This window comes from Strix uralensis, chromosome 3, assembly GCF_047716275.1.
Source record: "Strix uralensis isolate ZFMK-TIS-50842 chromosome 3, bStrUra1, whole genome shotgun sequence".
Lineage (NCBI taxonomy): Eukaryota > Metazoa > Chordata > Aves > Strigiformes > Strigidae > Strix > Strix uralensis.
In genome coordinates this window covers 4,748,177-4,775,763 of record NC_133974.1, presented here as the reverse complement: position 1 = coordinate 4,775,763, position 27,587 = coordinate 4,748,177, and positions in this window count along the sequence as shown.

Genomic DNA, 27,587 nt, shown 5'->3' with positions numbered 1-27,587 from the left:
TTTGAAGTGTAAAACTCAACTGTTTCACTTAAGCATGTCATAAATTAAGTTTGGTTTTTCTTTATTACTGAAAGAATTGGCTATGGAAAGTGTAGTAAAATAAGACAATTTGGAGGGGGATGAATCAATATTTCTAATAAAAGATATGTAAAAAGACAAATTTATCCCATTCTTATGATACGTGTAACCTATTAGGGCTAGCAAAATGCTTTTGACACTGTTGGCTGAAAAGGACTGGAGGGGTATTGCTCTGTGCCTCACTGAAAGAAGGCTGAAGGCTTTCAACTATTTCTTCACCAGGAGAAACAGGGGAACAGAAAGCTGGCTGCAGGTGGATCCTATTAACCCTGTAAAGACACATGTCAACAAGCAGAAATTCTGAGAATTTTGAAAAGATTTACCCAGTGTCTCAGCTGCATTTTCCCATTTTGCACTGAATATGTGTGTTGTGGCTGTATCTCCTGGACAATGTAAGCAGTTTAGGAGAGACATTCTCTTTATATTCATGTGCCACATCCTCTTCTACCACAGAATTGCCAGGTCTCTGGCAGGCTCATATTAGAGTGAATCAAAAAAGTTAAATCATTAATTTTAATTATAGGTAACTTAAGAGGAAACATGCTTGCATTGTCCCCTGGAATATACATCTTCAGGGATCACCTATGGCCTTTTATCTGCATGTATTTTCTTAGTTTTTTTTACCAATGAAGCAGTGCGTGCGCACACATCACCAACCCCACCAACGTTATTTAATTTTTGTATGCTTGAGGGGCACTTTCTCTGATGAGATCCAGTTGTGTCCATTTTGGTGCTGCCAAGCCTTTGGCAATCTGTTTAGATTAATGAAAGGTGCTCCTTGTAACCAAATCCTCTTTCCTGGGGGTAACCCATTCTCCACCTCCAGAACCATCCCCAGGAACTCACTAGACTGAAAGATAGACGGTTCTTAAATAACTTCATCCTTGCTGCTCAGATTGATATCTATGAACAGATGTTAATTATAAGGAAAGCAATAGTTGAAATGCAGATGGTATAGAAAATGTCTGTGCAGATTCAATCTGTGTTGCTTTTTATAATACTCAACACTGTTTTCATTGAAATGCTGGGTCTATAGGAATACGTTGCAAGGTTTTAAACAGAACACCCCTACCCCCTTGTGGCATAATGGCATTTCTGGAATGGAAATAAACCTGTATGAAAATTGCTTTCTCTGGTTATCAGAAGCACCTTAATCAGTTGATGAAGCAACCCTGGACAGCTGTTCCCTTCCCTGTTTAGACTGAGCTGTCTAGGGCTCAGCCCAACTATTCATGCAGTGTCCTACAGTGAGAACTCCGACCTTTGCTAAAGAAATCAAACCAACAAAAACAATAGACCAAAGCTGAAGAGGTGGTATTTTTTTGGCTTATGTCCACTAGTTTGTTTTCCTTTCTGTTGTGTTTTAAATGTCAATCCTTGCCACTGAACCAGCTCAGCTTTTGCCCATGTATTATGCAGAGGGTTATGGTGCATCATGTTTGCAGGGCATGACATGTGGTGGAAGGTTGGTTCAGGATGAATTCAGATGGGTGATATTTTCACACACAGCAAGGTCACAGTGAGCAATAAAAGTCATCTCAAACAGATTTCAGCACAGATGCCAAAACTGACCAGATTACAGTATTCCTTTTATGCAATGGCAGAGTTACTTTTTCTGCTTGTAAGAGCAGCAGCACTATTACTCCAGTAATAGTTACATTAATAGGATAAATGTTAGGGAGTAAAGATACTATTAAACATGACCAGGCATCTCAAAATCTGATCCCAAATTTTCATTCTCAGTTATTCCTTGACTACGTATATGTTGAATAAAGAAACTCACGGAGAGATTGTTTTTTAGAGTTTAAAACCAGTAACCAGTTAGAGCTAACTTTCTTGTATCCACACAAAGAGTTGGGTACGTCCATTGTCAAGACTGAATTTTCAACAGTGACAACTAATTTAAGACACCTTCATGCCTTGTTTCAAGCAGTATAAATCCATATTTCATCAGCAACAGGGGAACCTGTGAATGGGTCCTCTGAACTTTTGGAAATGATCACCCAAAACTCTATATCTGAGCATTCAGATGCTCTTCTACAATATTCCCTTATCAAAGAATTTAAGGCTGTGGGGTTTTTTTTTTCATTTTAAAATTTTTGTTTAATCATCACCTAATACGTATCTGTATACGAGAACCTTAGAGTAATCCCAAACGACAATTAGTCTTAGCAGCTCTGGATCCTTTTCAGTTTTTGTGTCTTCCAAAATCCTCCTGTCTAAAACATCATGGAAGTTCAGTCATATTTTATAAGAATAAATTGTTTGGCTTTTTCATTTGCAGATAAAAGATTGAGGACATAATTTTTATATGGGCAACCCTAAAGGCTCAGAAACCAGAAGGCAAATAAAATGAACCCAGAATGTAGTTCTTTATTAAGGATCATGTTTGCTAAAATAATCTCATGCTTTTTGAGGCCTGACTCATAAGAATTCTTGAACTTCAAGATATTGCAGTCTACCTGCCATCCTCAAGGCTTTCTTTCAAGAAGGATGATCTTTGATTTTGAGTTGCATCTGTTTATACAAGTAACAGCAGCTGCATACGTGGTACTTTGCCCTAGTGCACATGGCTCAGAGGAATTGATATGGACAGTAACTTTGACTTCTTCATCTTTCTTTTTTTTTAATGTCTTGGAGTTAAGAATAAATGTAGGTCTCACTGGGAACAGCAATGTCCTTCTATTCTCAGACAATAAAGTATATATCAAAACATTAGCTGAGACATTTTTCTTTCCTGTTTTACTAACTAACACATGACTGTCATTTTTGGATACTTTTAGTCATGCAATTAAAACATTAGCTAGAAATTTTTTTTCCTTTCTGTATAAATTAACCAAAGAACAACCTATTCTTCCTTCTAAAGAACCATCAGAAAATTGAATTAGAGAAAAAACAGATTTTCTGCTTATGCAGGTCATGTTGGGATTGAAGTTTAGACAGGTAAATGCTGTTTTTTCCCCAAATATGGATTAAAAAAATGATCACAGGGAGTGATCAGGGTGGTCTGGTGGAGTTTGCTGATACTATTGCCAGCTCCATGTACTGCAGTTGCAGCACACAAAGACTATTCTCTTTCTGGTACCAGTCATGTGCTTGCAGCTTAGATGGACAATCTTATTTCCTAAATGCTCAATGAATGATTAGAGGGAAAAGCCTAAGATCTGGCTATGCTGTTATTTAAATCTGTATGAAACAGAAGCATGCAAGGGAAACCCAACTTTGCTATTCATTTTCAGAAAGAGAAAAGGGTTAATTTCATGCAATAATTTATTTGGATCTAGTTAGCATGTCCCTGTTTGAAGCATTGCACTGCACTATTAAACAGCTGCTTCAGAGGTGACTGAATTGCACTGATGGATGACTTGATATTTTAATATATTGGCTAAAAAAGCTTTCCATTTTTTTTTTAGCATGAAAGATGAGGTTGTAAAGTGGTATATTCTCTGATGTTTTACTCAGGAAACCAGTTCAGTGATGGGGATGTAGGTAAATCAAATATTTCTAACATTATTTGAGAATATGTCTCCCATTGATTTGAAAAATGTCTCTAGGGGTAGTTTCTTAAATTAAACTTAATGATAGCATGCATCAGTTAAGATCTATTAGATCCAGAAGACACAATAACATTTATTAAAATGATGGGTCTCATGCTTGCACTGTTTATAAAGTTTAAACATAATTTTTCCAATTAACCTGCCCTCCTTCTTCACAACACAGAAGCATTTAATAACAAAGATAATGAGGAGTTCCTTTGAAGTAGTCACAGGAATGTTCACATCAGTTATTTTGACATGTAAATAGCACCTCCTGTTCCTCTTCACTCCCTGTGTGACCCATAGCCATTCCATCTGGGGCTGCTGAGTTGTCATATCCACTGATTCAACCCCGATAGGTGGAAAAGCCATGAGAAAAGACATGAAAAGATTTCAGACAGTTTCCTGCCTCCTTGTTTGATGGGAAGGAGGCACTCCTTCATATGAGCAGTGTTATGCTGGCAAAGGACTTAATATGTTAAATGAGTGTAAGCTGCTCATGGCAAGGCCTCACTTTCACCGTAGGTTACTCAAACAGTATTTGGTGTAATAGATCCCAACCTTTGGGCTTCAAACTCTGCCAAAGAACAAAAACCAGCATGAGTTGAGATCCTTGGCACTTCTGACAGGCAACGTGAGAAGTTGAACACCAGAATCCTAACCAAATTACAGCTGCTCATATAAACATCCTTCCACCCTCTGAGATGGGAGAGTTGTCATTTTTATCACTGTCTTGGGTTCTGTGTTTCCTAGCCAAGCCCTTAAGAGAAATCCCCCTGGACTCTCAAGTCAGCAGTTCGGTAGCAAACGAGAGGTAGTTCACAAAAAAAAAAAAAAAAAATCTGGAAGGCCTGAAAACCTTTTCAGGGTATAAAATAACTTCTAGTTCACTGGTTTTCAACCACTGAGGCACAGCAGTGAGAAAGGATATATATGGAAAGCACTGTTCACATAGCACTATATATTTTTATATATATGCAATATATAGAGTCAGAATAAATGCTAACATGGGCTCTAAACGGATAAGCTGGTGGTAGGAGAAGGGATAGTTTTGAGGAGAGATGCAGGAGAAAGCAAAACATGGATGTTGAAGGGGGAAGCAAAGATGCAAGGTCAAGCCTTGAAAAGGCAGAAAACAAGGTCTGGAGAAATGGGCAAATGAGAAGCTGACAACTGGGCAGCTGAGGATGAGGAGAAAACAGCAGTAGTTCGAGGAAGGAAATTATACTGGGCAGGAAAAGCAGCAGCAGTGATAAGGTATTGAGGCAGGGACATGGGAGTAGAGGATGGGGAAAGGTAGGTGAAGGTGCAGTTGGGGAATGCAGACAGAGAGATGCAGGTGTGGAGAAAGCAGCAAGATCTGAGGAGGAAGAATACTTCATGAAAGACAAGGAAGAAAAGGCTATAGGGATAGCAGCAATGAGGCTTCCTTTGGGAAAGATGGGACTCCTCATGCTGGCTGATCACAGTTTCTTCTCTCTCCTTCTAAGAAGATCCAATTTAGGCCACAGTTGGGTAACAGATACAGAGAAGGCAGACCTTAGTATTGTCCAGTAATTATAATTACAGACTTTAGCCTTGTCCAGTAATCATAATTATAAACTTTGCAGAATCATAGCTGTATCTTCAAGCAAAGTAATATTCAAAGACTTTCTCACCTGATTCAAACATGGTGGTAAGGATGGCAATGAAAACAAAGAAGAATCTCAGGGGGAAGCAAGACTGCCGTACCTAAAATCAAGTCCAACTACGGTTGGACTAGATGATCATTGTAGGTCCCTTCCAACTGAACTATTCTATTCTAGTCTAGTCTAGTCTAGTCTATTCTATAGTAAAAAATGTGATGACATTATTGATCATATTATACATTTTTCTTTAAAAATAAATAAATAAGTGTTTTCTTTTGTTTAATATAGATCAACAAAGGAAAAAAATAAGCAGGATGAGTGTGCCCAGAGAAGGCAAAGAAGGAGGGTTAGCAAAGCATGAGATATCAGAAATGCTAATCAGAGGAAGGCAAAGGGGTAACAATAGCACCTAGTTGGCAATAGAAATAAATGTTTTAAAGGGTTTAGAAAGGGGTGGATTGTTCAGCGAGACTTTTAAGATGTTTTAAGAAGGACAAGGTTTCATCATTTTTCTGCACACAGCAATGGGCCTCACACAGGTCACTCATACTCACCCAGGTTAAAAAATTCCATCTGGGAAGAGATGGAAAGGCCACTGTAGCTAATAAGGAGAATGGAAACTCTGACACATATGAATAGACAAGAGCAGGGCTGTATCAGTTTTATATAAAAGGCTTTGAAGGAATAAGTTGACAGAGTGGACAAGAGAACAAGAAGGCAGAAGGGACAAAAGCTTTTTAAACAAACGGACAAAACTGGCAAAGGAACAACTGCTTATAAACAAGTAAACAATAATTTTAGACTGGAAATTCAGTTTCCAACCACCAAAGAAATGAAACTCTGGAACAGCATTTCAGTAAGACCACTAGGACACAACAAATCTAGCTAATTTAAAGATGGGACTTGATAAAGTTATAAAAGGCATTATGTGATATGCTTGTCTATGTTGAGGGTGACCTAGACTCAGTGATCTGAGCAATGCATTCCAAACCTATGTTCTTTTTATTTACACTTCTTCTGTCCTGACAGACAAAATAGCAGCTTGTGAATACACATAATTTTATCAAAAGGAACTGAATGCTTAGGTCAAAAGAACCAAATGCATAAGTCAAAGTTGCCCTGAGGCAGTTTTAACTTGAGCAACTAACTTTTGAAGGGCCCAGCTCTTCTCTTGTGGTTGTGAAATTCTTGCTGACATCCTTAGGAGGCCCATGTGTGGACAGATTGCTGAATATGAAGTGGAAATTGGCAGAATGGATCAGAGAGGAGAATATAGCCGTCAGCAAATCTCTTTGCATCTTGCTGACCTTGGCAAATATACAGCTATTTTTCCCAAGTAAGATAAGATGTTTTTTAACCATCTTCTCTAGTAAATAAGGCACAAAGATGGGAACATGTCTTCAGAGACTTCCTATCTCTTCATTGCTTGCACATATTTATAGAATATTTTCACTTAGGACAGCACAGGATACAAAAAAATAGATTCTATTCTTGGCTCTGGGTGGCCTTGGGTAAGAGATTTTATGATATAAATACTGGAAAGGACAACCAGGGTCAGTCAGTGCTCTGCTAGCCCTGCTGCTCATCAGCAGGGAACTGGTGTTGAATATGGCCATAGATGGTAGTTTGGACAGCAGTCACGCAGCAAGGCTGCAGGATCTGGAGGAAGGCTTGGGAAGGTGGTTGCAGAGTCAGAAGAGTGAAATTCTGGAGAGAAGATTAGGTCAGTGGAAACTGCTATGCAGACTCCCCTGAAAGTGGCCAGAAAAGGAGAAGGTGTTGTGGAGAGCTGACATACTTTTAAAGAAAACTTGCCAAAGAGCTCTGGAATAAACACTCTGTGCAGAAACAGCAAGAACTTCACCAAGTCTGCTTGGCTAATCAAGGAACTTCTTAATGAACTGAAATGCTGACACACAGTGAAAAAGAGGAAGAGGAAAAAAAGGAGGAGCATAAAAGCTTTGCTTGGGCTCTTAGGGATGAAAGAAAAAGACCAAAGCCCAGCTGGCACTAAAACAAAGAATAATAGCAGCAAGAAGGGAATCCACAGGTGTGCCAGCAGCAGAAGGAAGTTCAGGGAAAATGTAAGTCCACTGCTGGATGCAGGAGACAACCTAATCATCAGCAGTGTGGGAAAGGTTGAAGTGCACAATGCCTTCTCTGTACCATTATTCACAAGCAAAGGCTGCTCCAGACCTCTGTGTGTATTGACATAGCTTGGAAGGGAGAGGGGTAGTCAAGGCACTACTTAGAGCACCTTGATGTTATCAGATCAACTAGACTAGATAGGATACACTTGAGGATGCTAAAAGTGTTAGCTGATACGGGTGGGTGAGTCCTCTGTCTATCATTTATGAAAAATTATGGCAATCAAGAAGAGGTGTTGGCGACTGAAAAAGGCTAATGTTTTTCCCATCCTCAAGAAAGACACGAAGGAGAAGCTGAAAAACTGTGAGCCAGTCAAGCCTGTAGTTTCTGGGATGGTCATGCAGCATTTCTAAGTCATTTCCAAATACATAAAGGATAAGAAGGCATTCAGAATAGTCAACATGGATTTACCAGAGGCACATATTCGAACAGTATAATTAACTTCTTTAATGAAATGACAGGTTATACAGACTAGGAAAGAACAGAGGATATAAGATGTTCTAGTAAGGATTTTGTCACATTCCCACAGCATCCTTGTTTGGAAGTTGAGGAATTGTAGGCTGAACAAACAGACAATTGAATGGGTTGAAATATGACTGAGACAGCAGGTTCAAAGGGTTGGTAATCAATATCTTAACACATGGTTGTAAGATGATATGAAGTGGAGTAACCTGAGGGTCAATACTAGGACTTACATTGCTCTTTACAGCTTCTTGAGGAGGGGAAGTGGAGAGGGAGGTGCTGAGCTCTTTTCCCTGGGATCCAGTGATAAACACATGGGAATGGTTCAAAGCTGAACCAGGGGACGTTTAGACTGGACATGAGGAAGCATTTCTTTACCAAGAGGGTGGTCAAACACTGCAACAGGCTTCCTAGAGAGGTGGTCGATGCCCCAAGCCTGTCAGTGTTTAAGAGGCATTTGGACAATGCCCTTAATGCTTTAACTTTTGGTCAGCCCTGAATTGGTCAGGCAGTTGGACTAGATGATTGTTGTAGGTCTCTTCCAAGGGAAATTTCTATTCTATTCTATTCTATTCTATTCTATTCTATTCTATTCTATTCTATTCTATTCTATTCTATTCTATTCTATTCTATTCTATTCTATTCTATTCTATTCTATTCTATTCTATTCTATTCCAATCTCCTAATCTCCATCAGTGATTGACCAAAGTGCACCCTCGACAATATTGCAGTTGTTATTAAGCTAGAGAGAGTGACTGACACAGCTAATGACAGCATTCAATCCAGTGGAAACATGAGAAATTTAAGGACTGGGATAAAAGAAACTTTGTGAAGTTCAGTAAGAAGTGCAAAGTGATACACCTGGGGTAGAATAACCCCATGGAAACTGACTGGCTGAGTAGTGCCTCCAGTTAAAATAATGTGAAGATCACAGCAGTCACCAGGTTACATATGAGCTGACAGTGTCCTGTCATCTTGAATACAACAAACTATATTCTGGTCTCTACACTCCAGAGGAGTGTATCCAGCACAGGAGTGTATCCAGCAGACTGAGGGACCTTATGCTCTTCCGCTTAGAGCCACATGTGGAATAACGTGTTCAGTCTGGGTTCCCAGTTCAAGAGGGACACAGAGAAACTGGAGGGTCCAGCAGGCAGCTACTAAATCATAAGGGGTTTAGAGCAAGTAAGCTACAAGGAGACTTTGTAGGAGCAGGTCTTGCATAGAATGGTAAAAAGGAGTCTGAGGGGAAATCTAATAACAACCCATAAGGACTTGACATGTAGCTACAAACACAATAGACCAAAACATTTCTCAATTGTCTATAGATAGAACAGTCAAAACCAAGGATTGCAGCTTGGAAGGTTCAGACTGGATGTCAGGAAAATGTTTTCAGTAGGAGGTTGTGCAGCACCGGAATTGGGGTCCTTCGAGGTGATAGAAGCTCCATCCTTGGAATATTTCAAGACTTGGTTAGACAAAGCCCTGGCTGAACCTGGTCTAGTGTTTGTGATAGTCTGCTTCAGGTGAGAGGCTGGGCTGCCAGACATCCCTTCCAATCATCTTCTCTAGGATTCTGGGATCCCTCTGTGGCACAATTTCCACGTCTCTAAAATGGTGATAAAGATGTTGACCTTCTTTGGAAAATAGTTCAATAGCTACTAAGGGGAAAAGGCAAGTAAGTGGAAGACACTAATATTAAAATAAAGTGTATCAATATAGCTAAACTCAATGTCACCTTTTAATTCAATATATACCTTTTTTTTTTTTTCCCCACTATAAACCATATTTTTAATGAGAATTTTTCAGGCTGAAACTTGGAAATTTAAACTTTAAGGCTGGGAAATATGATATTTTGGCAATTTTTGACAATTTCAACCTCAGCAAATTTTAAATAGGATATTTGTCCAAAATTCCAAAATAAGAGCAATTTAAAGAGGTCAATCTTAGATTTCCTTTATAGCCAGTAAAGAAAGATTCTGCTAGGGTGTGATTCATCTGAACTATGTTAGGCATCTACTCTGAGCTGAGATGAATCACTTCTACTAGTGCCAATTGCTTTACAATGACTATAAAAGGAGTCAAGGGTGACCAGCTCCCATGGAGGAGTCTGCATTTAGCTGCACACATCTCACTCAAACAGAAACTTTCTAACTCATTAATAGTATATATATTCCTTTAGCCTATTACATACAGCAAAGTATTGTTGAGTTTATGGGATATGATTCCTGACATTTGCATTGTGACCCTCTGAAAACTGGACATTGTGTTGTTCCAAAAGCATTAGAGCATGCAGCCACTGAGATGCTTCAAATAATCACCATCCACTCCACATGTTGAAGGAAAACAGGAATATTAGGACAGCCATGCTGACCGTACTTTGAGCAAAGGATTGGATCAGATGACTTCCAGAGGTCCTTTCCAATCTAGATTATTCATTATTCCTTGATTCTGTGATTAGCTGACATGAATTTGGTTTGGTTTGGTTGGGGTTTTTTTATAAATTATTTATACTTTAAGCTTCCACAATATCTCCATGCAATGACTTGTGCAATGCAGTTATGTTTTATGAAAAGAAAAAAAAAAAATCAAGAAACAAACAAAAGCAGGGCAACCTTCAGTTTATTTTAAATCTGCTGTCTGATCATTTCATTGGACTCCTGCTCTCTGAGATCTCTATTGCACCATGTCAAAACCGAGGTAGGTTATACAGTGCACATTAGTGTTGCTAGTATTGACCGTTAGAAGGAAAGTTAATTAGGAATAGTTTTCTTAATGAAGAACTTTTCTTGCACTTCATTCACAGAAAAGGACAAAATATCAACAACAGCAAGAACAATAATAACAACATGAGAAAAAAATAATTCTCCAAAACTGGTTTGAATCAACCAGAGTAGTTTACTTCAATTTGACATTTTTTACAGTATACGCCACTGTTTTAATGGATATTTCCAAATGAAACCTAGAACATTGCTTTGAAGGACTTTGAAACAGGAGGAACCAGCAATCAGAAAATTAGAATCAACAATTTTTGGAAAGGTAAGCTTTGTCGAAAGCAAAATGTTCTTATATTAAGGAATTTGTACTATATAACTGGAAAAAAACTGTCCAGAATTTGCCAGTCAGCTCTAGTTGTTAGGTTTAAAAAATCCAGCATACTTCATTAACTGTTTGCTCCCTACTAAATTCTTCATGCAGTTTAGATTCATTTTGATGTGCAGAAAATCCATTTTAAAAAATACCTAAAAGAAAATAAATTGTCTTATACAATCAAAAATGGAGGAAACAAATCCCTAATGAAGCTCTTATTACGTTGAGAAACGTCTTCTGGAGAAGCAGAGAGTGGCTGAGCAGGGAGCTGTGCAGCAGCCAGCTACCAAGAAACCAAATTAACGCTAATTATATTACGGCTTGCTGTTGTGCGATCAGTGTGACTTCACCAAAGGAACTAGGCAGCGGTGTCACTAGGTGGCACAGTTCTGACACATTTACAGATCATTACCCAGCGCTAATGTCACTTCGCAGGGCGCAGGGCTGGGGGACCAAGGGGGTCTCTGAACATCACTCAGCTATGTGTGATCTGTGAGTGGAAACTGCTTATCGGCTCCCGACGGGTACGAGATCCAAGCTGAGCTCTGTCAGCCGGGCTTGAAATTAACAGCAAGAAGTTGAGTGTTTCGCAGAAATGGTGTTTAAATCTAAACGCAGCTGGGAGATAAAGGGGGAAAAGGGGTGTAGGATTCAGTAAACACTTGCTGACTTTGTAAGTCCTCAATGATCAGCTTGGGTGAGGTAGCCTGTTGGACCATTATAGCTCAGAAACATCAATTTCTTTAGGCAGCAATAACCAGTGAAAGGATGCACCTTTCCATCCATCTTTGACTTGCAAACTCATTTGTCAAAGTCAAGTTTTACACCTCGATCATCTGGTAACAACCAGTGAAGTGTGAACTCCTGCTCCTGACTCCATTACACACCCACCTCGTTAGTGCTATCACATCACCCAAACCCTGTTGCCAGATACAAAACAGAAGGATGGGAGGTGGCCACTTCTGAAGGCTCCACCACAGCTTCAAATTTCCTGACAGCCCTGCTTGAAAAACAGCCTGAATGCAGTTTCGGTCACTCATAATTATTTATATCCATTCACATCAAGCTTGCTTGCAAAATACTTCTTGCCCTCCTCTCCACGTTCTCTTTGTTTGCTTGCTGGCCTTCCATACAGAATTCTCAAGAGCCTTAATTTTTTTCACTTTTACAGCTTGAGCACAGCATATTCCTTACCAGAATGAAGTCATAATAAGTATGTTTTTAAAAGTTTGAAAAGGGACAGATAAAAATAACAGAACACTAACTTGGCTTTCGGGTCACCACACCTGATTTGTCCATCTGTTGGTCACTCTTTATGTAAAAAGATAGGTTTCTCAAGATTTTGTCAAATGCCAATGAATGATTAACAGCAGGAAAAACTGTGCTCTGGGTGTAAGACTTCAGAATTATAAATGGTTATAAGCACACTAATAGAGGATATCAGGGAGGAGGGTACACCCATTATTTATCCACTGGGCGTTGCAAAAATGGGTTCATCTTTAATAAAGATGATCTATTAATTAGCAGTGACCCTTTACAAAGGATGTGTCTTTGACATGAAGGTATTTCTATGGAAATCTGTGCAGTTACCTTCTAGAACCCTCTTACAAAACAAGGGGATATTTCTCCCAAGTACTGACACAATAACAATTTTTATTTCCAGCAGCAAGAAAGTCATTGTAGTGCTTTGGCTCTCAGCCAAGACTGCCAGCAACAACAGGAATCTTTTTTTTTTTTTTTTTTTAAACAAAAAAGCTATATTTTTTTTAAATAACTTTCCAGGAGATGACTGGTAGATTTTAAGTGGCTGATAGCTCCAAGCTGCCAACTTACTTTTAAAGTTCCTTAATAACTAGAGTTTTGCCCAGGGCTGTTATCCAATTAACAGGAATTTATACTGAAGGTTTGTTATGTAATGACTATGCACACGGCCATTACATGGTATCGAGCCTCCAACCTCTACACTTAAGGGCATAAATGGATAAAACTTCAAGCTTTGATTCCAAAGGGATGACCAAGAGTAACGAATTTAGGGTTGTATGTTCCCCATACATTCAGTGGAGATGGTCAGATACCTCCAAATGGCAATCCAGAAAGCACATATGCTTAACGTGGGAGATGCTAACAGCAGGTGAAGGCATGTCCTTCTCTAGAGATTAGAGGCCAGTTCAGGGATGCATGTTAGATATCATCAATCTTTCTGATCCAGGAAATTTGTACTCAGGGTAGAGACAATAATAGAGACTTGGGTTTGTCTTTTGATAAGGGGATTACTGTGGTCAACTTCACATTAAATCCTGTTTTGCTCTCTTCCTTTCTTTTCTAAATAGACACAGACAGACAATCACATTGGTACTGGACACCAACCCCTCTTCAGTTAAGAGAACACAAAGAGATGTAAGACATCACCGTTACAGGCTGCAAAATGAGGTACTCAAGCTAGGAAGTACTGAAATTAAGGTCACCAAAGTATCTCTAAAACAGCCCATTTGTGATAATATTGTACAAGGCAGTCCCTGATACTGAGGTGGTGGTTTACAAAATCTTCTGTGAGGCTCCTTACTATTCCCTCCTTTGAGTGAAGTGATGGTCCAGCAGCATAAAAATGGTGTAGCACAGTTGTGGGTTGTGGTTTGAACCTACCGACTGAATTCCTTCTACTATCACATCAGCTATTCTAACATAAAACTTTCCTTTGTTCCTGCCTTAAATTTTATTTTTATTTTAGTGGAAGCTGAGCTTTAGGGGTGCAGCCCTCAAAATTGAAGCTGGACCAAAACACAGCACATCATGGATGAAATACATCTGTCTACTGCTGAGCTCATTGCAGACAGATCTCTATGTATCATCTTTGGAGAGGTGTAATACTTCTGGGGTACAGTTGTCTGAAGAAGAAAGGGTCATCTGAAGAAGAAAGACCTGCACCTGAGAAGTAGCCACTTGTTTACAAAGGCAGTCTAGACAACTAGCTCAAATACAGATATCTTCTCTACAGTTAGATGTGATGACCTTTATACAGAAACACAGTTAGTTCTGATGATGCTCATACATGTGTTAGATAGTCCTGAGACTGCAAATAATTTGTGGGGCAGAACTAAAGGATCATCCCTACCAGCTGAATGCTCTGTGGCCTGATATTCTGGTGTTGATTGTGGGTGCCAGCCATAAATCACTCACGTGGCCCTAAGCTACTCACAGGTTCATTTCTCTAGTGCTGCTAATTCAGGGTTTGACAGTGATTGGGGAATATCTGGGTATTTTTTAGCTCTGGGACATACATAACTACAGGAGAAATTCATGTCTCAGGAACCAAGCTTAGAACCAGAAATGTCAAAATTAACCCTCATCCCAAATCTCAGAAAAGACTCAGAAAGATTTTTTTAATGAGATTCCATTACTATTATTTAAATGTGTGATTTACATACATAACACATGCCGCTTACTATGTATGTGTGTGCTTGTTCACATGTGCAGGTGTGCATCCATATACATTAAATACATAAAATTAATTTATATAAATATATATGTACATTTGAGGTCAGAACCATCTTTTTCATTTATGCCAATACAGGGTTTCAGGCCGTTAGCACCTACATGTGATGACAGTACAAATATTAAATACTAGTAATGACTGAGTCTTTCAGAGAGCTGAACAGTGCTAATATCAGAACCTGCTTTTATTTAAACATTCAAAGTATTTTTTTGGTTTTGTGCTTTATACACGCACAAGAATTTGCTTTAATACAGCTTTCTCTTGTAACTGGCTGCCTCTTCACATTCTTCCCTACCTGTCTTTGAGTTGTTTTGGTTTTTTTTTTTCTTCTCCTCTCTTAATCAAAATTAGAAAGAGATTGTGTGTGTCTGTTAAAAAAAGAGGGGCTTGGCTAAAAATAGTTCCCCAAGCCAGGATATATTACAGCAAACTGCTTTTGCCTCTGGATGTTAGTGGAGTTTCCTTTGTTGTCTTCTTTGATTGTTTCATTTATATGGCAGGTTAGACAACAGCAGACTCCTGTTATTGCCTTTTCTCAGCAGTGAATTTTTTTTTATTTATTTTTTTTAAGGCTTGGAGCCCCTGAGGACAGTCACTCCCTAACCACAGCTGGTGACAGGAGGAGGGTTTTTGTGCGTTTGATACTTAGAGCTGAGAGCTGACTGGTGAGAAGATTAACAGCAACGCTATTAAGTGGGATACACTGTCTCCATTTTTAAATTGCGTAGGCCTTTAATAAAAGAAGGAGAGAGAGGGAAAGGGAGACAGAGAGAAGTCTTAACAGTATAACATCTTCTGTATGTTCACAATCCATTTCACCAGATGCTAAATTACTTTCTTTCCCTTCCCCCCTCCATGCACCCACCCCACTTTCTCTGCGTCTGGTGTCTGTCTAATGCTGCGTCTCATTGCTTGGAAAGGAGTCCTTGAATCAAATTGCAGAGGTACTCTGTGAAAAGGGAAGATTAGTGACCCAGGCTTCTGCAATAGAGCGTGCCTACTTGAATCCAAATTTCTCAGTCCTTGGGCTGTTTTAGAAAGTTTTTTTTTCCAGGAAACTTTGCATCATTAGCTGCTTTCTGGCCTCCCATCAGTCTTCTGGCTAATACTGTCAGAGCAGGAAATGAGGATGAGCAAATCTCTAAGATGGAAAGGAAGAATTTGAGAGACTAAACTTTTTCAGGGCAATCAAATAGATTACTCAGGAATACATATTGGAAGCTGGCTCCTAGGACTGAGGTTAGAGTATGGAAAGGATTGGAAAAAAGTGACTTCCTTCTTACTGTGCACAGAGTAATGATTTGTGTCCCTGAACTATGGACTTTTCTAAATCCAGCATTTGCCTTTACACATATGCTATTCTGACACATTATGCACTGTTTCTGAGTTGGTCAGATGCCTAGAAATCAGAAGTGTTGGTGTTAAGGAAATTTGGGGAAGGAGGCGCTGGCTCCCTGCTCTGCCATAGGCTGTGTGAGTGACCTTAGAGGTTGAATATCATGAGATGCTCAACTCCCACCTTGTCACAGGGCATCTCTGGTTTTTAAACACTGAAATACCATGGAGAATCTTCTGGCTACAATTATGCTAAATGGTTCCTGAACATCTTCCTGTAAACTAGACCTTGGGCAGTTATATTGCTAAATTATTATGCTTCCTCCAGCTAGCTGTGACCCCCAAATGCTCAGGCACCACTTGGGGGTTATCACAAACCTAGGACCATTCCCAGAAGGCAGTCTGATAGTGGTCATCTTCCACCACTTCAAGCTCTCTAAAATGTTACCGCGTATGAAATTAAAGCTTTTACAATGTGGATCCTTACTGACTGCATAGGGGAAGCTAACAGTGAAGCTCAGATATCTGCAGCAACATCGCAGGAATGACAATTTGCCTGACAGACTGTCAACCACATCCAGAAAGAAGCTTTTAGGTGAAAGGAAAAACCCAAGTCATATCTAAAACCCACTGTTCCTTCTCTGTGTAGCTGTGTTGAATTAGAAGCAAGAACCAAACTGTTGGTTAGACTTAATAATGACAACAGCAATCCACAAAGCAATTTTGCTTATATTTTCCATCTTTTAATACTGTCCAGATTTGGATGTCTTGCTTTACTGTTCACCACTGCGACTGAATTTTTCAAGACCTATGTAAGCCCTCTTAAGAAAAAATTATTTATTTCATTTCAGATGATCAGGACTGGAATTGCTGTGTCTCTGCATATTATCAGTTAACATTTATTACTGATTAATCATAGAATCACAGAATACCAAGTTGGAAGGGACCTCAAGGATCATCTGGTCCAACCTTTCCTGGCAAAAGCACGGTCTAGACAAGACAGCCCAGCACCTTGTCCAGCTGAATCTTAAAAATGTCCAGTATTGGGGAATCCATCACTTCCCTGGGGAAATAATTCCAGTGGCTGATTGTTCTCATTGTGAAAAATTTTCGTCTTGTGTCCAACTGGAATATCCCCAGGAATAACTTGTACCCATTACCCCTTGTCTTCTCCATTTGACTCTTTGTAGAATGGGAGTCTCCATCTGCTTTGTAGCCACACTATAAATACTGGAACACAGTGATAAGATCTCCCCTAAGCCTTCTCTTCTCAAGGCTGAACAAACCCAATTCTCAGCTTTTCCTCATAGGGCAGGCTTCCCAGTCCTTTGATCATCTTTGCAGCCCTTCTCTGGCCCCTCTCCAGATTGCCCACATCTTTTTTGTATAGCGGGGACCAAAACTGAACACAGGATTCCAGGTGTAGCCTGACAAGCGCTGAGTGGGATAATGACTTTTTTATCTTTGCTGGTGATGCCCTTGATGAAAGAACCCTGTTGTCTTTCTTTGCTGCAGCAGCACACTGTTCACTCATACTGAGCTGCTTGTCCACCAGCATCCCCAGGTCCCTTTCCACAGAGCTGCTCCCCAGCTGGGTAGATCCCAGCCTGTGCTGCACTCCTGGATTATGTTTTCCCAGGTGCAAGACCTGACACTCGTCCTTGCTGAACTTCATAAGGTCCTTGTTAGCCCACTCTTCCAGCCTATCCAGCTCTTCCGGCAGGGTGGCTCTCCTTCCAGAGTGTCCACCTCCCCACCTAGTTTGGTGCACTTCATCAGCAAACCTCATCAGGGTGCACTTGATTCCATCATCCAGATCACTTATGAAGATATTAACAGTGTTGGGCCCAACATTGATTCCTGGGGGACCCCACTTGTGACAGATTGCCAATTTGAAAAGGAGGTGTTTCCCATCACCCTCTGGATGCAGCCTGTCAGCCCGTTCCCCACCCACCTCATAGATCCCTTGTCTACACCATAACACATCAGTTTTCCAGGAGGAGGCTGTGGGAAACCATACCAAAAGCCTTGGAGAAATCCAGGTAGACAGTGTCCACCGCTTGCAAGTTACTTTGTCATAGAAGGAGATCAGGTTTGTCAGCACAATTTGCCCTTGGTGAATCCATGCTGGCTTTTCTCAATCATGTACTTCATTTGACTTGTGATAGGCCCCAGGAGAATGTGTTCCATAACTTTCTCAGGGACTGAAGTAAAACTGATAGGCTTACAATTTCCTGGATCCTCCTTTAAGCCTTTCTTGTAGATGGAGGTGACATTAGCCTTCTTCCAGTCTTCTGGGATGTCCCCCAGTCTCCACGACTTCTCAAAAGTTATGGAGAGTGGACTTGTAACGGTGTCAGAGAACTGTCTTAACACCCTCGGGTGGATAACATCAGGGCCCATCAATTTGTAGGGGTCAATAATGTATTGACATTATTGACATAGTTACTGTCCACAATCCTGAGCATCTATTTAACCATCTACAGAACAGAGTCCTCAAAACAGGTTTAGAAAAGACTCCAAAATGGCAACTAGGCACTCCCCTTCCACAAGGAAGGTGTCCTTTCTCTTTCTCCAATTTCTTAGTTATATCTTCTCACCCATTCTGTCAGATTTTCAGTGATGGATATTCCACAGCTTTCCCAGGCACTCCTTTCTAGTGTTTCATAGTCCTTACATTCAGACAGACTTTGAGTTATTTTCTGGGACAAAGAGGGGTCACTACTTAACCTAGATCTCCTTGGAAAAGTTTTAGTGGATTATTTCTTTCCCATGGGATATGGAGTTAACCAAATTACTCTTTAAAAATTACAGAGCTGTTAAAAAATATTTTATACATGAAATCTATATATTTGAAAGAAGCACATGGACATTTTTTTGGTGTTATTCCATTTCAGAATGTTTCCACCCTGCAAATCTGAATGAAAAGTACATTTCTTTAATTTCCTCATCTTTGTTGTTTTAATGACAGCTGGAAAATGGGAAAAGAGACTCCTATACTTGTTTATATACCCACATTTGCCCACAGAAAAAAAAAAAAAAACCACCAAAAAAAACCCAACACAAAACAACCCAGGATTTCTGAAGTGGAAATTTCAAAGGGGGATATTCCAACAGAAACCCATTCCTCTTTTCTCGCTGGCTTTACTACAAACCAATGTACAGTCACACCCCAGCCCTGCAAGTACTGACACATATGCCTGGTTTTAAAAAGGATGGAGATCTTGTGTCTTGAAAGGGGTGACTCTCAGGCACACAATAAAACACATTCAGAAGTCTGAGCAGGATCAAAAACCTGAGCAGTTACATCCTGGCATCCCTTTAAGGACCAAATTTCATCATCTTCACTTCCATTTACTAAGTGCTTTGCTCAGCAAGAAATAATACAGGTATTCTAGTCAAGTCTAGTCTCATCACAATGTATTTGAAAGCCTTCCAGTACTTCTTAGTGCAATATGAATAACATCAATCAACATTTGTTCTCTCAACACTCCTCAACTGGAAGAAGTGTGAGTGTGGGGTGTGTTTTGTTTTGTAATTTTTCAGAAATACTACACACACGTACACAGGCACATACCTACAGGTTTGTGTTAAAGAACATAAAGCAGAGATCTGTGCTGCTGATTTGAATGGAAGAAAGTGAAGTTTAGGGTGACCTTGGGTATCTTTGGGAGTTTAGTCCAGAGTTTGAGGGCTGCACACTTAAAGCTCAGCTTCCACTAAATTAAAAATAAAATTTAAGGCAAGAACAAAGGAAAGTTTTACTTTCGAGTAGCTGATGTGATAGTAGAAGGAATTCAGTTGGTAGGTTCAAACCACAACTCATAACTGTGCTACACCATTTTTATGCTGTTGGACCATCACTTCACTCAAAGGAGGGAATAGTAAGGAGCCTCACAGAAGATTTTGTAAACCACCACCTCAGTATCAGGGACTGCCCTGTGCAATATTATCACAAATGGGCTGTTTTAGAGATACTTTGGTGACCTTAATTTCAGTATTTCCTAGCTTGAGTGCCTCATTTTGCAGCCTGTAACGGTGATGTCTTACATCTCTTTGTGTTCTCTTAACTGAAGAGGGGTTGGTGTCCAGTACCAATGTGATTGTCTGTCTGTGTCTATTTAGAAAAGAAAGGAAGAGAGCAAAACAGTATTTAATTTTAGAAAAAAACCCTGTTTTCTCCTGAATCTGATCCCACATTTTCTGCAGGAAGAATCAAAAATGTCTCTACTGAGCTGCTCCTACGGGCAATAATGACCAACACAAAGTATATTGCCGCTCAGGTCTTGGTCCAGGAGATGGATGATGGCTAAGTTCTGTCCTGGGTCAAGCAACAGCCTAAAGTCTAATGTCAGAGTCCACGTACTGGGCAGCCAGCCTTGTCTCAAGGGTAAGGTCAGAGGAAGGTTTCAACACATGGAGGAAATTAACTTAATGACTCAGTGACCACCTAAGTCAGTGAGTTTACTCCTGTGAAGTTACAGAGAGCTACAAAGGGAGCATGGGAAACAAAACAATCCACAACTTGTTCTTCCCACTCAACAGACATAAAGCACTTTGCAGAAAGTCTGTAAGAAACTACAGCTTTCTACACAAAGAAAGCAGGAGACAGGTCATGGCTGTTAGCTTGCAGTAGCAGCTCATTTCTTACCTGAAATTTCAAGTGACAACAAGCTTGAGGGGAAGTTCTCCCAAGAGCAGGGACATACGCACACACATGTACTCTCTCACAGAGATGACCACATCCAGCGGCCACATGAAGAGCTGGAACAAAACTTCCTTTCAACATCATCCCATGAAGGTTTAAGACATGCAGTTCTACTACAGTTTGCTGGAATTTGGTGCTTAAGGACAAAATTCACACAGGCTGCTGTGGAGTGCACTGCTGACATTGTAAAAACAGATGGGAAATTTGGGGCCTTCTGGAAACAATCTGGGTGATCTTTTGAATCTCTCAAAGAAGTATCTAAGCATGGGTCCTGGTACCCTATGGTCAGTTTGTAATGGGGGCAAGGGCTCAAATCCCTGAGTGTCATGAGCTGCAGGAGAAAACTGCATGGACACAAGCCAACCACTCCAGCCTAGGATAGTGCTGGGAGAGTGAACTGATGAAGCACTGTTGTCCTAGTATCTGTACCCCAATATGCAAGAGGTGGGGGATGGCTTTTCCCACCATAGATGCAAAGGCTATCTGACAGAGAAAGGAAGACCCACTCAGGTCTCTGAGGCAATTTCTAGGATTCGTCACTTCATATGGTAGATGCTGGATATTCCCCCTCAGCGCTACCTTTTAGTCCATGCCTAAAGCTACAACCTGAATCACAATAGCGGTACAAGTTTACATTTTTAAAAGCATCATATATCATTAGCAAAATGAAATTCAGCAGCATAGCTTTTAAAAAACAAAGGGAAAGAAGGAAAGGAGCCTCCTGACAAAGTCACTTTTAGAGGACTCAGCAGAATCTGATGAAGCCCAGCCTGCTTTAAATGACAAAAGTTGGGGGACCTATCAGCCAGTAACACACTCCTCACACTAGCAGCCAGGTTCAAACCTCTTTCCCCTTCCTCATTGCACAGCCTTTGTCCTCTTGCCAGAAGCCTGCCTGCAGGCAACATCCAGCTTTCTAATAAAGCAGCTCCTTTGTCAATGACAGTAATGATTATCTCCTACAGCTGCCCGTGGTGTTGCATTTTGTAACACAATTTGGCCGCCTTTGGCCCCGGTTAGTTCTATTTAACGTACTGCAGGGGGTTCACTGTTTGATCTCTAATTGATATAATTGACTGGGAATAATCAGGGCAGCTTTATAGATTTTTATTGATAGCTAATTTTCCTTCATCCATTGTTTAATTTGATAAGACTATAACCTAATTTATTGCCACTCTGATAGGGATCCATTACCCTTTTGACAAATGCTTCTGGGGCCCACTTGTCAGCAACTGATTTGAAAGAGCTGTTAAGCCTACAGAGCCCATCATTAGTTAATGGCAGTTTAGAAAGCTAATGGCATTATAAATTAAGATCAATAAGTACATGGAAATTACAGTTGTTCAGCAAGACACCACTATATTATTAAACAAACATAATCCTGTACCTTTGGTTAATGCACACAAAGGGAGCTTCTGAGTGAGTTTCAGAGCTGAATAAAGCCAGGTGATTAGCAATGGAAGAGCCCTTCTCAGGTGCTGGAATTGCCAGACTAATTCCTAAAGGATCTTTGCAAGAACAGAAAGAAGCCAGCACTGTTTTATTTTGCTGTATAAGCAACCCCAGGCCTCAAAACACCCTCACACAAAACAATACCCCTCTCTCTTCCTCAGGTTTTGATCTGCTCCAACAACACTTTCAAATGCATAATATAAAATCAGCAAAGGAGAGGCTCCTGGATTTATCCCAGGGATAAAGAAAAGCAAACACAGTATCTCTTGATACTTTTACATAGCTTCCTCTTAATTCCTCACAAGGCTTGATTGGCATTGAGTGATGTTTGATCACTTTGGGCCAAAGCAGGCTGATGTGCATGTTGAGATTTTTTCCCAGCAAGGCACTGTGATCTAATGAATACAGCAAAGAATAGGATGTCAGAAAGCTTTGGCTTCACCGCTGACTAGGATGAGGACATTGAACAAGTGACTGCATCTCCCATACCTTTTTGCAACCTTGCTCTCAGCTACCTAGATTGAGGGGTAGGCATTTGGGAGCAAGGCTGTCTCATTCTGTGTTTAGTACGGATAAACTTCAACCTCAGTCATGTCTCTAGACCCTGATGTAATACAAATAACTAGGGCTGAAAAAAGCATGGGGCAGAAGGGATAAGACAGGTGGGATAAGAGGCAATATAACAAGTCCAGTAATAACCTAAGATCTGGGTGACTTACAGAAGATACTCACCTTCCCACTGACCATCTAGGATGTCTATTGCAAATGCATTGCTCACTTAGGTGAGTCACTGAATGCTCTCATGGTCTCTGGTTACAGACTAGAAATGGACAACTGATGAATGGGACAGACAGCTGAGGGCAGCTAGCAGCTTCTGCTATCTACTTTTAATCTGCAACTACAGGTCTGGCAGGGCCCTCAGGTACCTAAGGCTAGGTGGGATGAAGGTGGTCATGTTTTTAGCTCATCTATAACAGTCTCCATGTGGAAAACCAGCAGTGCACTAGCAGGTATCCTAGCATTTGAGTCAGCATGAGCTGAAGTTTTGCAAGAGAGGGGGAAAACGTGTCAGTGCTGCTCAACCCAGTCCAAGACCTGTGCCTGGATTTCACTTTGAATCCAAGACTAGTCTGAAGACTGTTCTGATGATAATTTAGATGTCCCTGATACCTACTAGTCTTTGAAACATGAAATCAATGTGCCACAGTCACCCTGGATATGATGACTGCAGAGGAGCTCCACCAGCAGTGGATTGGTCTTGTGACCTGCTGCTTGACTTTATGTCCCACTTTGGTGCTAATCGGATGCAGTAGGTTTTTTTAAGCCTGAAATCTCTTTTCATGATAGTTCAATTCTGATGAAAGTCTAAAGTCCAAATTGGAACAACCCTTTAATTTACTTCAGAGTAGGTGAGGACAGAAACAGGCTCCCTTGCTTCAACACAGCCCTTACCCTGATCTCTGCTCCCGCCTTCTGTCATCCCAAGCTTATTCAGACATGAGTGGTAGGTAAATCTTAGTGATCCAGATACTAACTCCTGACGTATTGAGGTCCTTCTGACTGTATAATTTCATTTTTAAGACAATCAAGATAAGACAAACTACTAAACTTGTCAACAGCTCTTCCATATTGACAGCAAGTTTGGCTGATTTACAGATAATCAGCTTATTGGGTAGAAAGACTATTGGGAATTTTAGTTGTTTCCTTAATGAAATAACAGCTCTTCAGTCAGAAGTTATTTACAGTGGTCATACTCCTAGCAATAGGGGTGAAATACTATGATTCTATTTGTCCTGTGATTACCTTGCACAAGTTAATGTTGTATTAGGTGAAAGTGTTGAGCCAGAAATAAAGTTTGTTTCCTAAATTGAGGTTCATCTTACATTACTCAGGTATCTCAAAATTAAGAGTAAGGTCTAGACAACTTTTTTTTTTTTTTTTTTTTTTTTTTAATCAATGTTATTATATAGTCTGAACAAACAGGATTGTATCTGTAGATTGAAAAAATCCATGCTGCAGTCCTAACATCCATGCTGTAGCCATTTTGGAGGGATTTCTCTTTGGTCTAGTTTATTCCCATTCCCATTCATAGTTAGAAAATATCAGGTACAGTTCTAGTTTAATTCCATTTGAAAGCAATCCTGTTTGTGCATTCTGAGACCAAATGAACCAATGAATTGTGATGAACTGAAGTGCATTAAGTGGAGATGATCAAGAATCACAGCAAAAGGCCTCTCCAAATTCCCGGAAAAAAAATACTGATATATATTTTTATTTTAGGCACTGCACGATAGTTATCTGCTTCAAAATAACCCTCTTAGAAAGGTCTATTTCTTCCTATTGACTATAGGAAGTGCTTAGATAACTGGATCAGGCTTAGGCATGTAATTCTTTGACACCTATATTACAGCAGATAAATGCTCTTATTTATCTGGTAGTAATGATGGACCCAAATCCTCTGTGGGGTCTTATTGACCAAAACACCATAAAATATATGTAGTGAGATATAGATGCACCCTTGATGCTAAACGTGCAAGGCAGAGCTGGAACAGGTGAGGAAGGGGGGAAATGAAATAACTCAATCACTCAATATGCATGAAAACATAGTGAATAAATAGTGAGACTTCAGAACTGACAGCTGCTTTTGAAACGTGCTTTTTTTCCCCCCAATGTTATAAATTGATACAGCTCCAGTGAATCTAAGAGATTTAAACACAAGGATCTAGGCACTGCTCCTGAAAGTTTCTTGGTGTAAAACTGGAAATTTGATATGTGAATTTTCTCTAGGTGAATCTCATAGGTACTAGCAGATGAGTTTTCACTGCTGACTCTCGATACTGGTGCAAAGCCATGGTGGCAGGGAAAGCAGACCTGATGTCATCACCAGTGACAGAAGGAGCACCAGCCAAATTTGCTCTCTTACAGCTGAGGAGTGAAAGGGACAAAATTCAGTATTGAGTGACTTGTATCTTGCAGTTGGCTTCAAGGGGAACAATGGATGAAGACTGAGAAAAGTATTTATGTTGTTGCTGAGTTAGACTGAAGATCTATCTATATGTCTGGAAGAATAAAGTACAGTTCCTTCTGCAGATTGTCCAGATCCTCTCACTGAGAATTTATAAGAAGCCAATTAAACAGGGCAAAAATGGGAAATTAATCCTAACCTCATTCTCCTCTCACACCTTTGCAAGTCAGGAGAAAGTCTGCTAAAGACTTGGAGGCTGTTACAACTCTCTGCATAACTCTGAAGCCCATTGAAGTTGGTGGACCAGTTTCTCCATGATGTGCAGATAGAGGAATGGTCACTGACCTCAAGTAATTTACATTCCCTGCATATCAGTGAAGCTATGTACCTTGAAAGATCATGCTTTGACCCAAAGGAGATACGCAGTGCAAAACTATTTTGAAAGATATGAAAATGGAGTTGTCTCATTATTTCCTTATAGAAACTGTTTCTTTGTCTGACCCTACTCACCATAGCCCTGTGACTCTGTTATCAGCTTAGGAACTGGGTGTTCCAGCCCTACCAGTTTCGGCGTAAAAAAGAAATTTAGGCTCCTAAGACTCAACTTGCACAGACTTTCCAGCTCAGAAATCTTGGAGGTAAGGTCTAGATACTTGCTTCTCCCAATCGGTGCCACAGTAGTAAAATGTAAAGCTAAACCTCCATCCCCTTACACTTGTCCTGGACCCAAGGCAACAAAACTGTCTCCAAGACAGTAAAAATTTGACTGTCTATTTATCCCCTAATGAAACAGATCCAAGGCAAGAGCCACAGGGAAAAACAGGGGATGGTGGTGGAGGGAGGAACTAAACTGCCTGTTCACTTAAAATAAAGCAGGCAAGATTATGAGACTCATGTACAATTCTCCACGGTCCCTAAAGTCTCTTGCGAAAAGGTAGAAAAGAACTAATTTATTAGTAAAATCACATCAGGGGCAGTAATTTCATGTTAGTGAATTTACATGTAATAACATTAGATTTCCAGCCCTCCATATCAGCACACTGTGGCCCTCTTGGATGATGAATGAGCTGCCTAAAGAAAGATGATGGTTTGATTGTTTTCACAGTGAACGGATCAGCATTTTAATTTCTTGCCTCTGTGTTTATTGCTTATTTGGCCCCTTGCTCAGCTTGTAAAAACTTGGCTAAATGGAAATGAATAAATGTAATTACTGCGGGTGACAGTGGTAATCTGTGTGGGTTTTTCATATTGCCTTTGCCAACGTTAATCTAATCACTAGAGAATATGTGTCACTGCACAAATACACTGACAGAAAACAGAGTCCTCCGTCAGTGCCAAAGATATGGAGGCTGGAAGGAGTTCCTGCTGGTGGGGGTCTGTTACTGGGACAAGGCTTTAGTGCACTGGCCTATAGGTGATGTGTATCACCACCTTTATATACTATACAACCTGCCCAGGAGAAACAGCAGTGATACAAACCAGTGCTGGAACAGAATGCAAGATTTTCCCAAGCATTATTGCCTTTCAGACCTCTTGAAGAGGCTTGACAGTGGCTATGTGTGTTATGGTCACCCCTCAGTGATATTTGCCCCCTATTTCTCCGACCCTAGGCCTGTCTCACCCTTTGTATGGGTGGTGCAGGCTTTGACAGAGCCATGGCTCTAGGACTGGGCCACTAGTTTTTTCACAATAACATGTGAAAAAATGTACATCAGAATAACAGACATGTTGCCTAAGGCTTTGTTGGGCAGTGCTCTGAGACAGATCTGGTGCCTGACAAAGTGTTTAGATGTGTATTTGTGGAGATATCATCTCCATGTTATTACTGGGCAACAGAAATTCAGAAGGACTAATTGATTTTCCAAATATCACACAGGAGTGGGATTCAGCTGCAGGTCCAACATCTGCATTTAAATACATATACACTTGCATACGTGTACAGATATGAACTATGTGTTGAAGCTCACATTCTAGTCAATGGAAATCACAGTGGGCTTCAGCTGCTTATGTAGTTACTTATATATATACTTAGTGCCATTTAAAATGTGCAAGAGATATCTTCATGAGCCTGGCAGACATAACACAGGACTTAAGGAACACTTACACCCTTCTGATAAGACAACTGGAAGCCTGGAAGGACAACCCCCAATGACACTTAAACAACAGAGACCAGAGGGTTATTCAACTTCCCAAAAGTAGATGTCTATTTTGGGATAAGCTGAAGTGTCTTCTTGTCTTCATAGTTTGGATCCCCATTGTCTGTAATGAGTGCATAGATATGTCAGTTTTCCTTTATTAGGCCATTTGTGATAGCTCAGGGTACTCCAGCTGGCCTCTAGCTGACAGTCCCAAAGAACTGAGAGCTCTTATAATTTCATTCTCATGTGGATATCTTGAATATGCTGGGCAGTCTCAAATGGCACCAGATGTCTAGATCTGGGCAACTGTATCCATCAGTGCTCTTATCAATACTTTCATTTCAGATACCTTCACTTAAATTTGAGTACCTGGATCTGAATTATGACTAAAAAATCTGTATTGGAACTGAGATACAAAACAAGATGACCTGACTCCTAGCCATGAACTCTAACTGAATTAGGGTTAAACCTTGTTCTCTTAGGAAGTTGGTTGCCAATATTCTCTATTCTTGAGCCTCCTGAGTTGATTGTACTTACTTTAAGTGAGGGTGGAA